Raw genomic sequence first — 18,189 nt, forward strand, 5'->3', positions numbered from 1 at the left:
AGCCCAAAGTATAATCCCATCATTTCCATTAGGTCTTGGAAGCTTAGTGCCATCAGCCACAAATCCACAAGCTACTACCCTCACTCCACAAAGCTATCAAACCCCACAAGCTACTACCAATGTTCTGCCTAGCTCTTAAGTGACCCAAGCTCCCACCACCACTCTACCAAGCTTCCAAATCCAGCCACCAAGCTATCAAACCCCATCAATTCCATTTCCTAGCTTTCAATTCCCACCACCTCCACCACCAACTAATCCATTACCTCCTATTACCAACTACTTTTCAATGCCACTTCTAGGAGGTAACCCAGTAATCCAACCAACCACCAATTATTTGTAGGTACCATCCCAAATGGGGGCGCAGCCCACATACCTTGGTCAAACCCCACAAGCCCCCCGATCCTTTCCCCAAGCTTCACAACCATCTTATACCTTACCTCCACAAAGCCATTCATTTATCCCACAACCAGCTTATGTTCTTTAATCTCAACCTCAAATCCCATATCAACATCAAGCCTCGCAGCACATGCAGCAATATGCGCCACATCCCCCTCAACAACCCGTCATCCACCATGCAGCTGCCCAAACAATGTACAATCCCTATCAGCAAATCCCTCATAGCCATCCATATTCAGTGGCCCCATCTATAGCATACCTACCTCAAGGCACTCCTACATTGGGGGCACCCCAGCCATCACCTATCAATTCAGAATGGGAGCAAATGAAGACAGCTCTGAAAGCCATCCAAGAAGGGAATGATCCGAAGACATTCAAGTTTGAGAATGTGTGTCCTTACGCATTTGATAGAGCCATTACCATGACACCATTTTCCAAACACTTTGAGGTACCCAAATTTGACAAATTCAAAGGAAAAGGAGACCCTGTCACACATATCAAAGAATTTTACATGCACTGCCAGGACATGGCATTCAATGATGTCTTCCTCTTGCGCCTTTTTCCCAAAAGCTTGGCTGGACCAGCTCTTGAATGGTTTTATAGAATCCCCTATGGCACAATTAAAAACTTTGCTGAATTATCTGAGGCATTCGTAGCCCAATATGCCCATCTTGTTGAAACAGAGCTATCAATAGTTGACCTTGTCCACACTAAGAAAAAAGGTGGAGAAAGCCTTGTTGAATACTTGAAAAGATGGGAAACCCTTACTACCCGCATATCCTACACCTTGCCAGAGTGCCATGTGGTGAAAATGTTTATTGATAATGCCCATCCTAGCTTGGCTCACCACATGACCATGAACTATTTGCAGACCTATAAAGATATCAAAGAGAAAAGAATGATCCTTGAGCAAGGACTCATTAAAGATGGTGTGGTCAAGATTTACAAAGAGGCCAACCAAAATCAATCACATTCCAATGACAAGTCTAGATATTGGAACAAAAACAAGCACGTTGCAACAGATGGCATCACTGACACCAAACATGTGAATATTGTTGGTCCTTCTCACAACCAGTCCAATCCACCATATCAACCAAACAATCAACAAGCTATCAACTACCAACAACAGAATAACCAAAGCTATCAAAACCATAATCCAAGACCCAACTTCCAAGGGTCTAGCAATCAAGCTAATGCCATCAATGTAGCTGTAGGACAAAAGCCCAGATTCCAATCTACACCTAGAAACTATACACCCCTTGGTGAGCCATTGGATGTCATTTTTGAGAAATTAGTCAAGGAAAACCTCATCAAATTTCCTCCTACCCAACAAATTGACCCAAGCCAATCCAAAGCTGCATGGTACAAAGACAATGAGTACTACAAATTTCATAGGGTAAAAGGTCACACTACCCTCAAATGCATGAAACTGAAAGACTATGTGCAGGACCTCATTGATCGGAAGGAAATCACTGTTGGTGCCCAAACCTCTCCTAATGCAGACTTACAGATCTATCAAAATGCTTGTCCTCCACACAACAACCAAAATCCTGAAAAAACACCTATCCAAACCAACAACAACAACACCAACAACCGTCAGCCAAACCAATAGCATGGGAAGAACAATGACCACACTTCATCCTCTATAGAATATGGTAGCCTTATAGGTTGTATATCCAAGAAAGAGCCTTCTGTCAATGTTATCAATATCCAAGGACCAAACAATGAGTGTGCAGTCACCACTCGAAGAGCATGATTTAACATTGTAGGCCCACCAGTTTCACCAGCACCATCAGCTTTGTCAAAAAGCCAGTATAATATCTTGGAACACCTTGGGAACATGCCAGCCCAAATCTCCATTTTAGACCTTCTTCACACTAGTCCTATGTACAAGAACATCCTTGACAGTGCTCTCATAGAATCCCGTGTCCCTTTTGATATCAATGCTACTGATTTTCATAATCTTGTTGGACACCTTTCATCCTCATGTGCCCTATCTTTCAAACCCATTGACATACCCGTGGTCAACCCAGATCACACCCTTCCACTTCACATAGCCATCATGGTATCCAATTTTGCCGTGAAAAGAGTAATGATAGATAATGGATCAGCCTTGAATATTTGCACCCTAAAATTCATAAAACAAGGTGGGTATACTGAGACAGATATCATCAGTGAGGTTATCACCATCAAAGCTTATGACAACTTGGAAAGAACCACAGAAGGAACTATTTTGCTGCCAATCAAGGTTGGGCCAGTCATCCAAGAGACACTCTACCATGTTATTGATCTAAACCTACCATTCAACATCCTCCTTGGTCGCCCATGGATTTATGCCATGAAAGCCATTCCATCCACTTACCATTAGTGCATCAAATTTCTGCATCAAGGCACTGAGGTAACCATCCATGCTGATCCAAAACCCTTTGCTTATTGCAATGTAGTTGAAGCCTCATCTACAAACCATTGCCCTGGAATTGATATTAGCACAACCATCGCCAACTCATCCCACACTTGTAAGGACCCAGAAACCATCCTCGCCCCCACCTTATCTACCGTGAAGATCAATAACAAAGGCTGTGGAGAGTATAGTCTATCAGATGCCTTTGTTGTCGGGGCACTCCCACTTGATCCACATGCCCATGGAAGACCGACATATCACAAAGCTAAGGAGATTCCACCTCCTCAATACAAACAGTTTGGCCCAACAACCTTTGTATCCTCGAAAATCCCTCTTCATGAGGAGCTCACTTCGGATATCAACAATTGGTTACATAAGGATGCACCTCAAATAAATCAAGCACGCCTTGATCAATTCAGCCAAAAGTATCCCCAAGAACATAAGCTCATCACTGAAAAATGGAACTATCAAGGTGGTGGTCTAGGACTAGAAGAAAGAGGCATGCAATGCCCCATCGACGCACACAAGTGGGAATCAAAGTTAGGTCTTGGCTTTGGCATACCCACAACTGGGGGCACCAATGAGAATGGTCACGCTTTTTCAAAAATTCACCGTGACCTTGTCAAAATCAAAGACATTCCTGAGGAAGTTGAAAAGAGAGCCTACGACAATATCCTAGACCAAATCTCCCTCAAAGACTCTATTCTCCAAGAACTATCCATCCACCTCATTGACCTACCACTCACCCATCCACAACTCATAGATTGGGACCAACCAAGCGTCATACACATTGATGAGTTCACATCAGAGGAAGCACTTCTGAGATTCATGGGAGTTGAAACACCTCACAAGAAGACAAAGCCAGATTCTGCCTATATCTACAAGCTAGATCCCAAGGGGTATTTTGGAGAAAATCCCCAACCCAGTTTCGATACACCCAAAATTGGAACTAAGGTGAATCTGAGACTAGCTAAGGCAGTGAAGAGAACCCCTCAGCAAGAACATCCAGAGCCACAAGCAGAACATGAGGATTTAGCATTGCCTCCTCAAGATAATCGATCAGAGATATCTTCTATTCTAATTGAGGATATTAGGGAAGTCAACATCGGTTCTTCAGAGATCCCTAGGCTTGTTCACATTGCTGCATCCCTATCACAAGACCAAGCTGATCTCCTCTTTGAGGTCTTAAGAGAGAACATTGGCCGATTTGCATGTTCATATCAGGACATGCCAGGGCTTGATCCAAAGCTTGTAGTTCATCATCTTGCAGTCAATCCATAGATCAAGCCCGTCAGACAAAAGCTTAGAAAAATGAACCCCAAGGTGGCATTACTGGTCAAAGCTGAGTTAGAAAGAATGTTAGCTGCTAAGGTTATCCAACCTATCGACTATTCAGAGTGGATCTCCAACATGGTCCCCGTCACTAAGCCTTCTGGTGACATTAGAATCTGCACTAATTTTAGAGATCTTAACAAAGCTTGTCCAAAAGATGATTTTCCCTTGCCCAATATAGATATGATTGTAGATCTTATAGATGGACATGAAATTTTATCCCTCATGGATGGATTTTCTGGGTATAATCAAATCAAGAGTGCAGAAGAGGATCAGCATAAGACAACATTCACTACCCCTTGGGGAACCTTTTGCTACAACATGATGCCTTTTGGCCTAAAGAATGCTGGGGCTACCTATCAAAGAGCTATGACAGCCATTTTTCATGATCTCATCCATAGCATTTTGGAGGATTATGTGGATGATATCTTGGTCAAGTCTCATACCTTCATGGATCATCTTGCTGACCTGGAGAAAGTCTTTGATAGGTTAGCCAAATATCATCTCATGCTGAATCCCAAGAAATGTGTCTTTGGGGTCACATCTGGCAAGCTTCTAGGCTTTATAGTTTCTAAATGAGGTATAGAGATCGACCCCAAGAAGGTCAAGGCTATCTTAGACATGCCTCCTCCCTAGACACTACGACAACTTCATTCTCTTTAGGGAAAGCTTCAATCTTTTTGGCGCTTCATCTCCCAGCTTGCAGATAAGTGTACACCATTTTCACATTTACTAAAGAAGGATGAGAACTTCAAGTGGGATCCTTTATGTCAGTGCAGCTTCGACCATCTCAAGCAGTATCTCATCAATCCCCCTATCTTGGTTCCACCAGTTCCTAGTCGTCCCCTGATTTTGTACATATCAACAACACCTACTACTCTAGGGGCACTTCTAGCACAGCTCGATGACTATAGCAGAGAAAGAGCCATCTACTACATCAGTAGAACCCTAGTTGGTTATGAACTCAATTACACTCCTATGGAAAAAGCTTGTTTGGTAGTTGTTTTCTCAACTCAAAAGCTTTGCCATTACATGCTAAGTCATACCATCCAACTAGTCTCCAAGATTGACCCTCTCAAGTATATGCTCTCCAGAACAACACTTACAGGCCGTTTGGCCAAATGGGTTATGCTCCTTAGCGAATTTGACATCCAGTATGTGGACAAAAAGGCAATCAAAGGGCAAGCTATAGCAGATCACCTAGCTGATGCACCTCTAATAGATGCTTATCCGTTGATCACAAAATTTCCAGATGAGCATATCTGTCTAATTGAAGAACAACCCCCATGGAAACTTTATTTTGATGGCTCATACACATCTCATGGATCAGGGGCAGGAATATTGTTGGTCACACCTCAAGGAGATTACATTCCAAAAGCCTTCAAGCTACAATTCCCTAGCACCAACAATATAGCTGAATATGAGGCATCATAGCAGGATTAAAGATAGCTACAAAATGGAATATTGTTGAGCTACAAATATTTGGCGATTCTCAGCTCATCATCAAGCAAGCCCTAAATGAATATCAAACCAAAGATGAAAAGCTATTACCCTACAAAGAGCTAGTTGATCAGCTAACCCAACATTTTACAAGGCTTCAGTTTACACAAGTGCCTCGAATACAGAACAAAGCAGCAGATGCTATGGCTACTATAGGCTCGCTCTTGGAAATTCCCCAAGAAGCTACACAGTATGAGTTTTTAGTGGAGCAGCTCCTCACACCCGCCTATGCGAATGAGGATTCAAACCGTGTTTGTATCTTGGTTGGTCCCCAATCCCCTTGGTACCATGAGATTCACGCTTACCTTAACGATGGTATCATATCCCCTCACCTCACATGTACCCAACGCCAGAACCTCATCCGAAAATTATCCCACTATGTTATCATAGCCAATACCCTATATCATCGAGGTTATCATGATACTCTCTCTCAATGTTTAGACCAAAACAAGGCCGCGATGGTGTTAAAGGAAGTACACTCTGGACTTTGCGATGCCCACACGAGTGGTATTTTCCTAGCGTGACAAATCCTTAGAGCAGGCTACTATTGGCCTACCATTGAAGAAGACTCCTGTGACTTTGTCAGGAAGTGTCTCCCATGTCAGCAGCATGCAAATCTTGTGCACGCTCCAGCACAAGATCTACAACCTATTGCACCACCTTGGCCTTTCGCTTGTTGGGGCCTTGATCTAGTTGGAGCTATCACACCCCTCTCATCTGATGGACATAAATGGATAATAACAACTACAAACTATTTCACTAAATGGGTGGAAGCAGTCCCCCTAGTCTCAGCTACAGGAGTTCAGGTCTCCAAGTTCATCTTGTACCACATTGTTTGCCGCTTTGGCATCCCATCCACCATCTTCAACGACCACGGCGGTAACTTTGAAAATCTCAACATGGAAGAATTATGCACTTCCCTCCGCATCCATCATCGCTTTTCTAGCCCATATTTCCCATAAGGTAACGACCAGGCAGAGGCAACTAACAAAACCCTCCTCAAAATCCTAAAGAAAGTTGTTAATGATTCCGGCCGTGATTGGCACCTACAAATAAATCCAGCCCTATGGGCCTATCGAACTTCCTTCCGTACATCCACAGGCACAACTCCATACTCCCTAGTCTATGGTGCCGAAGTGGTACTACCTATAGAGGTTGAACTCGCCTCCTTGCGCATATCTTTGCAAGGGCAAATATTAGATGAAGAATACAGAGTAGCTCGGCTCACCCAGCTAGATCTCTTAGATGAGAAGTGACAACAAGCCTATGATCATCTCACAGTCTATCAAACTTGTCTCAAAAGGAATTTCAACAAGAAGGTGCTTCCATGACACTTTCAGCCAGGTGACATGGTTCTCAAAGAAAACATGAAAGTCCAAGCAGATTGAAAAAAGAAAGGCAAGTTTGAACCTACATGACTTGGTCCTTATGTTGTCACTGCTTTGGCTCCGGAGCCTATCAACTATGTACACTGGAAGGATAACTCTTGAATGATCCTACTAATATCATTCATCTCAAGAAGTTCTATGCTTGAAGATCCTTGGTATACCCAGCTTTTGAAAAATACAAAAGAAAAAAAATAGTAAAGAGAAATAAGCGTCCAATGGTGAAAACTTGGCAATTCAAGCACCTTGGATAGGTACCTTGGCAAAAACCTGGTAATTCAGGCACCTTGTGTACTAAGACTAATCCATTATCTATCACTATCCTATCCCTCATCCATTCACCCACCATCCCATAAAACACCTGTTTGTTCCCTTGGTGTTCCAACCAAATATCCAAAATCTAATGGAGCTTGTAAATACCTCCTGTACAGCTTGTAAAATCTTGTACCTTAGCTTGTAAAATCTTGTACCAATGCTTGTATTATACCTTGTAAATCTTGTGCCATACCTTGTATATCCAAATCTTGTCCAAAGTTTGTACCATATTCTAGCCTGTAAATAATCTTGTATCCTAGCTTGTATACTATCACGTGCACACACACAACCCCATTTTCACTTAAGCTTTTCGCAAACCATCTACCTATCCACCTATCACCTATTATAGACATCCCATCTTTCACAAACATTTCCATCTCACAAAAACTAAAACATGAACAAACTTGTACATTTGTAACATATCTTGGTCCATCAACTTGTACATCCTCTTTAGCTTAGTACCATTGTATCTATCCAACATTCGTGTTAGTTCATCCTTGATCAGCATCTTGCACCCATCGCACATCTTGGTTAGCTATTCCAATGCATCCTTTAGCTAGATTTCCTGTTACCAAAGTGTTATCTTTCTTAGTTTAGATTGCTAGACGCATCACTCATCCAAATTCACCAGCTTAGGTGCTCTCCGATAGGTCCTTGCAGGATATAGCTTTCCTCATGTCTGATCTTGGTCCGTTAGTACCTCGTCCTACCCATCTCATTGGCAAACGGTTCTCTTTTGGATTTTCACTTTCTTTTGATTTGGACTCTTCCCTGTTGGGTCTTGAAATATATTTTCCAAGCAATCTCCTTGTTCCCTCCTCAAGGTTGCCACGATCTTCCATATCATGGTATATTGCGAATGGGGCAATCAGAGCGTAAGGTCTTGATCATGTCTTTTGCTTATTTTCTTTTCTACTTGTGGGTTACCCAGTGTCATTTCCACACTGCTTCCTCTGGGATTCATGTGTGATACTGGAGAAATCCTTGCGTGTTTGTTTTGAGTCAGTTTGTCAATCCTCTGGACAGTTGGTGAAAATGCCTTGATGTTCTTGGTAACCTTGGCAATTAACCAACAGTCCTATAGCAAATCTAGTGCTCAACTACATGGTGGTACTTCTCTTTGAAGTACCCCCCTGCTCAAAAAGCTTCAATGGTTTTCCTTCATCTCCATTATCCCCCATCCATATCCAACATCCATCTCTCCTACCCCAACTTATGCATCAGTATCTCTTTGAATCACTCCTCACCTTTAGCTTTAGGGATCCACAATCCTAGTCTTAGGGTTCCACCAATCCAAATCAATCCAGCAAGCCTCATCTTTCGAGATCCACGATCCTAGTCCTAGGGATCTCCGAAACCCATCTTCTACCAATCTGACTCTTTGAAATCCTGTTGCATTAGCTTTTTAATCCCCTCATCCATCTCCCCATCCTGGATTCCTTTTATAGCACTCTGCTCCTTCATCCTCCACCTTCCCTAAAGTCTTAAGGTTGCTTCCTCTTGTGCATCTGCTTGTCCTTTATCATTCTCCCATAGTGAGAGTTTGAGCTAATTCAGCCCCTTCTCTTTGCCAATCTGAGTTTCCTTGCTCATCCGAGATTCTTGTACTTTTCAAGAAGCCATCGAGCCTTGCTTTCTCTCCTCGCTACCTTCTTGAGGGGGCATCTCACAGTGCATTCTCTCCTCTTCTGCTCTAGCCTTGGGCATCTTATTTTCTTATCTTTGATGCCATGCCACTTGCGGCATCACATCAAAGAGGGGCAAAATGTAGGCACCTAAAAACCTTTAGAAAATAAAGTATTTTTATTTTCTGAAAAATTCCTGATGACATCATCATTTATTAATTAATTAATTAATTAATTTTTATGCCATTAAATCCGTTTATCTTAATTAAAAATATTTAATTAAGGAATCCCTCCCAAAATGTTTAAATCTTATTTAAACATTATTTCCTTATTTATTAATTATTTAATTAATAAATTGACCAAAAAACCCAAAATAAATAAAAAATTTATTTTTTGCCCACAACTTGGCCAATTTCCTTAAGACCACTAACCTCTTCCAAAATTTTCTAATCTTTCTTTAATTTTGATTAAAGGTTAATCCCATCATTTCCTACCCCTAATCCCAACTCAAAATATTTAATTAAGATTAAATATTAATCCTCATGTTTATTAAAAAAGTTTTAATAAATATCTCCTCAACCCAAACTCTTGAAATAAATAAAACTTTATTTATTTCCTAAAAATCTAATTTATCCTCATCCTAAGAAGTTCTAGACTCTTCTAGAAAGTCTTCATCCTCATCCTAAGAAATTCTAGACTATTCTAGAAAGTCTTTATTCTCATCCAAAGTCTAGACTCTTCTAGAAGATGTCTTTAAACCTAATCCTAATTCCCTCCTAACCTTGTCACATTCCCTAAACATGGGTTAAGACTTACTAACCCAAGCCAAAGTTAACAAATATCTCCTCCTTCACCCACCCTCATTAAATGCCATCCACTTGCCTATCCCTAAGCTAATCCTAAATCATCCTAATCCATCCTCTAATCATTTGCACAATCCTAAGCAAGCTTAAAACCCTCCTAATCAAGCCCAAGTCGAAATTGCTCTCATCTCCCTCAAAATATCTCAACCATAAAACTTTATGAAGTCCACTAGGCCATAAATGGCTCTTCCAAGCCCTTTTATTGCTCTTACAAGTCATTATGAGGGTCTTTATGAAGATTTTATCCCTTGAGCCTCCTTTGTTGACTCATCCTTCCCCTTTCCTCCATCCTCTCACCCTTTGACATGTGTCACTCCCTGATTGGCTGTAAGGAAGCACAATCCATGTGCTCTCTTCTCATGCAATCTGAGCCCTCCATGAGCTTTTTCCCATCCTTGCATCTTAGCCCTCAATCCCTCAAGCCTCTTGCCTATAAATTGGAACCTTCCCCTTTGAAAAATAACACAATCTATGAAGTAAAGTCATAATGCCATTTTACATCAAAACCATACACTCACACCCAAATTCCAACTCCATTTGAAGCCATTTTTGAAGCATAAGCTTGAGCATACATCCTATCTATTTAGACAAAGCCACTCAACAAGAGAGCTTCTTATTGAGAGAGTACATTAATGGCTCATATTCTCAATTGAGAGCTCATCTTAGTCTATCTTGAAGTTTATGAATTTTGTTTAGTTTGTAGAAGCTTTATTTAAATTTGGTTTCTATTAGCATACTAACATTTCTCATATACAATGTTCAATCCCTCAATATCTCTAGAAGTTCCACCTTTCCTACCTCTTTCTCTTCTGATATATGCATCATGTATATTAAACAAATTTTCTCAAGAGATTAGGTGTTTGGGAATTTTGTTACCTTTAAGTTGTTGAGCACCAAGCTCCAAATATTTCTTGCTATCAGGGAAAAATCTCGCTAGGAACTCTCACTTCCTTGCAAGTATTTGTCTTTGAAAGGCTCAACTCGTTCAAGGAAGCATTGAATTTGTTTATCACTAGTGAAGAATTTCCATGATTCAACATTGTTTGGTACATTAGGTCTAAAGAGGGCTTCAACCTTATATTGATTATCTTTGAATTCAAGATGGGGAAGCAGAAGAGAAGAGTAGGCAGATAACATATTTTCCCTTGCATTCTGTTCCCTTGGAACAACTTGTATGGAAAAGACATCTAGATCTTCAATTTCATCCTAGACTTTGTTCTTGTAGTTTCAAAGTCTTGTATTTTTCACAGTATACTGACTTCAAAATTTATTGAGTATGAGTTCTTCACCCCCTTCAGCTTTCAGGATTTTCACACTTCTTTTTTTGTACTAGTAATACCCAATAGTAACACTTCATACTCTATAGTGTTATTTGTGTTCTTAAATTGCAACTTGTAGGCAAGTTGTGTCAATCTCCATCAAGTGAAATGAGCACCACACTTGCTCTAGATCTGATAGTTGCACAACTGCCATCGAACTCTATGGTCCAGATCTTTTGATCATTAGGAGATTTAGGCTCTTCCTCTAAATTATTGAAGTCAACAAACATCATGTAATTCCCAAACTTCATCTCTTGATATAAGATTTAGACTTTGGGATCTGTTGGGCATTCATTTTACACAAGGTCAACAATAGGAATCCATTGCATAATTCCTCTCTTGAAAAGAAAATCTTTTTAAGGATCCACTCCAAGGTTCAGTATTTGTCTTGCGACGTGCCAAAATTTGCTCAGTAGAAGATAAATGTGAGTGTTCACAAAGAGGCTTTTACTAGTTCTAAGAACTCTTTTATCTCAGAATTGAAGTAAATCAGTTCGCTATCTCAAAATATCACACCAAAAAGAATAATATTTTTTGTATTTTCTATTTTTTAATGCATGCAACTAAAATGAGTTCCTATTCTATCAAGGGGTTAGAAAAGCAAATAACAAAATTGAAAGCAAAATAACATGAAATCAAATGACTTGAAATTGAAATTCCTAAATAGACATAAGCTATAGAACATAACATGCTACGAGTTAAACCTTTGAAGAAATTGGTAGGAAACCAATGAAAATAGGAGCAACACTTCTTAGAATCCACTGATGCAATCATCGGTAAGAATCTTTAACAAATCAAATGATGTTTCACTCTTTATCAAATCGCAAGGCCATCAAAAGTGCGCTCATGTGAGACAAAAAACTATGTAGACACAATTGGGTGATCTCTTCTGAAGCTCGTTATGTCAACAAAATTCATATATCTGTAGCAAACACCAGAACTAAAAGATCACACAACCAGAAACAATGCAATAAACCTTTGGCTCAATCACAATCTCATGAATAAAATTCACAAAACAATGACACATTCAGGCAAGAATAACTACACTCCAAATTTGAGCACCAAAAGCATAATTTTATTGCATAATAATGGTGGGGATTCTTACATTTTACAATGGGGTATTTATAAGAAATCATCTCCTCAATTTGTGTTGAGAGTGAGAGATATCCTCATGCAATAAAATGCTTTTAAAATATTAAAACGAACTAAATATATACAAATTAACAATCTAACTGGTGCTTAGAGGGACTCCATCCATATTTTATTTATTAATTGGATGCATGAGCCCTTTACATGTCAAAAACAAAGAAAATATGAGAGAGAAAGTAGGAGGAAGTCATTAGTTGAGGTGGAAGTGCACGGAGACACCAAAAATAGAAGGTGCCCCTTCACTAGGCATGTGTCGAAGTTAACTTGCCATCAGAATACATTCTCGTTGCATGGAAAGCTCTATTTTTGGAATTGGTAGTTAACTATCATCACACCTCTGAATTGCGGAGCTACAAACCTATGAAGCTGCGGACCTGCAAAGCTATGGAGCTGCGGACCTCGACTAGGTCAAAATCTCAAAATTTTACTAAGTGTCAAAATTGAAATTCTAGCATCTGGGTTTTGTTCATCTTCATCCCAAAGCTATGTTTGGATGTTTTCCCTTGAATTTCTCTATCATCTCAATAATCTTAGCAACATATAGAATATCCAAAGCCTCATACTTGTCCTTGACCTTCTGTCTATAGTTGTCCGCCTCAATTCGAGTCTCTACAAAATCTTTGAGTTTGGTGTCCAACTCTAATAGTGCTTCCTCTGTCCTGAAGGCTTGTCTGATGTCTTCATCACTGGATGCTTCCTCCAAAGTCTTTCTAAAATTTTCCACAATTACCTCAACTGGCAATAGCTTCTCTCATTCTTCATCTTCAAAAATGTCCAAGCATGCATCACTGTACAACTTTTCTACTTCCAAAATTCGCTCTCAGGCTTGGTCCTTGAGCCTATGTATCTCATCATGCAATGTTTCCATCACTTTATATCCATCTGCAATCTTTTCTATCCAATTATCTATCATGTCTAACTCCTCTTCGGTATATACATCAATCAGAATGAGACACCTTTTCCATTTTATGGCTTGTAGAGTTTGTAAATCCTTGCTCCATGCCTATACCTCATCCATGATACTGAAGTCCTACCTCAAAATTGCCACGATCTTATCAACATTCTCTTGCATAGCATGCAATAACTTCAAACTTTATGTGATTATAGTGACACCCTTATCCTCAAGGTTGTCTTGCCAATCCTGACAAGATCTCAAAAATGGATTGAGTTGTACACCTTCCCCTTCTCTAAGAATGGTATTCAAAGTCTCCTCAGGGTGTTCATGATCAAGAGGACCAATAACTTTAGCTAGATATCCCTTTAAGATCTCAACTTGCCTTTGAAGTATTCTGATTTCAATCTCATCCTATTCCATATGGCTGAGAACCTCCTTCACTCCCATAGTCATCATCTGTCGGGATGTATCCCGTGTAGGCTTTCCTAACATAATATCTTTCACTTCATAGTCCTCAAGACTAACAAATTTTGCATCTATACCTTTCGGAGGGTGAGCCACTTGTGCAAATAAATCCTAGTTTCATGTATTAGTGACGAATGCAAATGGTGTTGCATCATGTAATGGAGATTCAGGCTTGTTTAAAATCTCTGCAATGTCACAAATATCATCCTTTGAAGCACAAAATTGATGCTTGGTACTTCTCATTATTTCCTTTTGAAACCATCTTGGGATATGTCTTTCTATAGCCTTGACTCTAGATGATGAAGGGATGTGTTCAACTACCTCCTTCCCTTTATCACTCTTTCTTGGAGTCTCCTGTTGTGAGGATTCTTCTTCTATAGTCTCAATTTTTGTAGATCCTATAGTTTGATCCTCAACTTCCTGAGAAGGTTGTTGTACACATTCAACTATCTGTGCCTCTTTTGATGGCTCATCAGTAACCCTTGGTTCTGGTTGCCCTTGTAATAACAGTTCCTTTTGAACATGTTCTTCTTTTGAACTCAGAGGTGGAGGTGTTACTAAACCCTTATCTACCATCATGACTTGAGGTGAAGATGGAGGAGTGAGATGAGGACCTTGTGTCTCGAGTGGCATTTGTGTCCAATCTTGCCATTGAAGTTCACCTGTAGGGGTATCTTTTATCTTATCTCCAACTAACTCTGTACCCATAGGCATGAAATCAAAATCTAGGATGGAGAGAACATGATCACCTTGCTCCCTTTGCTCATTCACCCATCACTGTACTTCATCTTTCGAAGAAGAGAGTTCTACTATTTCAGCTTGGGTGGATGGCGGGGTATTTGTGGCACTTTTCCTTCTTTCCAATTCTATGGCTTTTGCTAGCTAAGTTTTCCTTTGTAGAGGCACTTGCTCCTCCTCTTCATCTAATTCCATTTCCCCCTCATCTAATTCTTCCTCTGGAATGGTCCCAGGAATAGATAGATTAGGCACTAATCTTTTACGAACTCTTTGCCTCTTGTTCATTCTAACCTTGATCCTCTTTTGTTTCTGTGGAACCATAGGAGAAGCAGGCTCTTCATGCACTAGAGGAATGGATGTCTCTAGAATTTCTTCCTCTTCTTGTTGACTTGACAAAACAAGAGGCAATGGAAATTCAACCTGGATATGAGAAGCTCCACCATCCTGGGGTTCTTGGGGACTTGAATCCTGTTGCTGGGAAGGGACCTATTCTTGAACATGCTCTACCTGAAACCTCCACAGAGAGGCTGTCTTCCTTTTTCCCTTCCTCTCTGAAGGGTTGTAGTATCCCATAGGATGATCAAGCTTGTAGACTATTTTAGGCCTGATAGGAGACTGGATCGCAAAGATAGGAACTATGAATTTCCTTCCCTTACCCCTTTCTAGGCAAGCATGTGCATGGAAGATCATTGTATCTAAAATTGGATCAAGTGGAAATGGTTTCTTGATCCAACTCTTTGTAATTTGAATGACACGTCTCACTCGATGATTAATATCATCTCCTTCCTCTCTATCAACTTTTGCATTCAGAATGGGTATCTCACCAACTTTATCTGCATTGAATAGTTGATCCAATAGCTCCTGTGAGTCCTATAGCCTTATCTCATGAGGGATAGTCAAATGGAGAGTCATCTCTACTAAATACAAAGTCATCCTACAATAGCCTTTGATGTGGACATTGTAGTCATCTATGACATTCATCCAATGATCTTTAATGGAATCCTCATGATAGAAGTCTTTCCTTGCCAAGTTTACCACTTTACCAACATTGTCAAAATATGGTCGAGGAGAATTATATTCTTCTAGGGGATAGTTCTCCCATTCCCATTTGAAAGTCGAGATATCCTACTTCCTCTTCACCTTATATTCTCCTATAACTAATGGCCAATCCTAGCAAGGTCTTCACTATCTTTTAATCCTCTCGTAAGCTAACTCAATCTGCCTGGATATTTCCATTATGACCAACTTGTCACTTGGGTACCTCAGGAGCTTCTTCAGATTGATAGATGCACCACCCACTCGAATGTATGTGAATGCCGAAACTAGATGAAATATGCTCAGAGAGTTGTGATCTATGCCTTGGCTTCATTAGACAATCTCTTCCCATAATCTCCCTTGATAAATCAAATGATGGAAAAGATGAAAGCATCATTTACAACTCTGTACTCCTTGCTCTGCGGTGATAGCTTCTTCTTCACCAACTGGGGATAAACTATATATGGCCATGCATTAGGGTCTTGCATACTGCCCTTTTTGTACAACCTAGGATAGTTGGTTGCCCTTACTACAAGTAGATACACCACATAAGAAGTCATGTAGAACTTCTTCTTGTGCTTTACCATCTGCAACTAATCACACAAGTTCTCGCTAAGTGTGGTGGCCCAATCTAGTGGCATCTTTGCATGTCTAATAGTCTCAATGAAGTTGACCATGAATGGAGTGAGATGACCCACTATAGGCAAACCCATGACTATGCTCAGGAGAATGATTGAATATCCAATGTCATCCTTCATGTATCCTTGAGTCATATCCACTTTGCTAATTGTCTTTCCCCGAGGTGGCTTCTCAATGAAGTATAAGGAATATATGATGTCGATGGCCTCCTGGTAATGATCTTTATGCCACCTCTCAGCTACTTCATATGAAAGTCTAATGAATTGATCAGCTCTAGGTAGATGGAAAACCCTCTCGATGTTATTAGGTTGCAAATCCAAGACCACTTCCCGAGTGATGCTATTTACCACCCTTTCATCAGGAACAAAATGCCGAGATAGGGTCATAATCAATTCAACTGACTGCACAGTCTCGGGATGTGATGCTGCATTTACTAATCTAGAACAGATTAGGGTAGACCTCAAGGATGACCTTTCAGTCGGACTATTACAAACTCTCAAAAACTCTCCCAAGTTTGTGTGTCCGAGGTCTGTGTCTTTGGTCTCAGCGTATTCATTGTGTAACCATGATTTTGGGGTTACGCCTTGGAACTTGTAAACAATTATTTTGCTGCCGATCCGAATGTGGATGCCATTTGATTATATTACCTGCGCATCATAGGAAAAAGAAAACATGATCAAGCATTGGATAGCGAAAAATATTTTTAAAAAAAAAAAAAAACGTAAGAGAAAAAAAATGTCCCCCTTAGGGACTTATTTGTTTTAAAAAAATTTTAATGTTTTTTTTTAAAAAAAAATTTAAATTTTTTTTTTTAAAAATAAATTTTTTTTTTCAAATTATTTTAACACCTTTTTGCAAAGAAAAATATTTTTTTAAAAAAAATGTTTGAACGACGGACATGGGCGCCGAGGCGTGGGTGCAAGCATTAACATGCAGGAGTGAGTGTACTGCAAAAGCGCAGTGCTAAGGCGAGCGCAGCTGCGGATATAGGTGTCGCGTGCGTGCTGTCCAGCACTGTGTGCGTGCACATGCACCATGTTAGCACCCCAAAGAGGGTTGCGCGAGTGCTACATGCATCGCCTCGAGGGCGCAAGCGCAAGTGCCCCAAAGGGGGCCGTGCAGGCATTGCACCCAGTGCCGCAAGGGCACTAGCGTGGGTGTCGCGAGCAGCGATGCGAAGGTAGAGGTGCTGTGTGGGCACCCAAAAAGGATGTCACTTGCAGCATCGCATGTGCAATGCCACACACCGCAGCAGTGCACCGCCTAGGCGCAATGCCCATTCCCAAAAGGGCACTGCGCACAAGCACACTACACAGTTGTAGTGTGAGCGCCCAAAAGGGCACGAAAAACCAAGAAAAGGGGGAGGTGTTCTTACCTCTCCCTCCTTGCTCTCCCATGAGAAATGAATGAAACAAAGGGGGAGGGAGGGTTTTATAACCCTCTCTCTCCCTCTTGAAAAATGTAAAGCGTGCCGCGCCTCAATGCACGTGCACGGGAGAGGGGAGTTTTTTTTTCCTTTTTTTTTTGATGCAACTTTAAAGAAATTTCTTTCTCCTGATTCTCGAATTGAGCGTTCAGGAGTTGAAAAAAATTAGGGGGTCCCCATTCCTAGCGAGGAATGGGGCGTGTGTTTTGAATACCACATCAGGATCATTTGATTTCATCATAGTAAATTTAGCTTTCTCCTCAGGTTCTAGCTTGATCTTTTTATTACCAACATGGATAATATCATGAGACCAATCTAGTTCAATTTTTCCTCCCATATCCCTTCAAAATCTCCTACTAAACAATATACCATAACTGGCAGGGATGTCAACCACAAGGATGGTCAATTTCATTCTCTTTGCTGGGTTTGTGACTAAGGCCACTTAGACATCCTTCACTTGACCTAATAGGGGAAATTGTTTTGCTTCAATGGAGTAAAAATGTCCAAAGGTATTAGTTAAAGGTAAGCCTAAGGCATAGACAATAGTAGAAGGTATAACATTATCTGAGGCCCCTGATTTGATTATGCAATTACTCAACTGGTGACCATTTACATATAATGAGACATAGAATGGATTAGGATTTTGGCTAGGAGAGGTAGCTAGGATCGAAGACTCACCTTATTTGAATAACATGGGTAGGACTAG

This window comes from Cupressus sempervirens, chromosome 9 (assembly GCF_028749045.1).
Source record: "Cupressus sempervirens isolate cs-2001-9-10 chromosome 9, ASM2874904v1, whole genome shotgun sequence".
Lineage (NCBI taxonomy): Eukaryota > Viridiplantae > Streptophyta > Pinopsida > Cupressales > Cupressaceae > Cupressus > Cupressus sempervirens.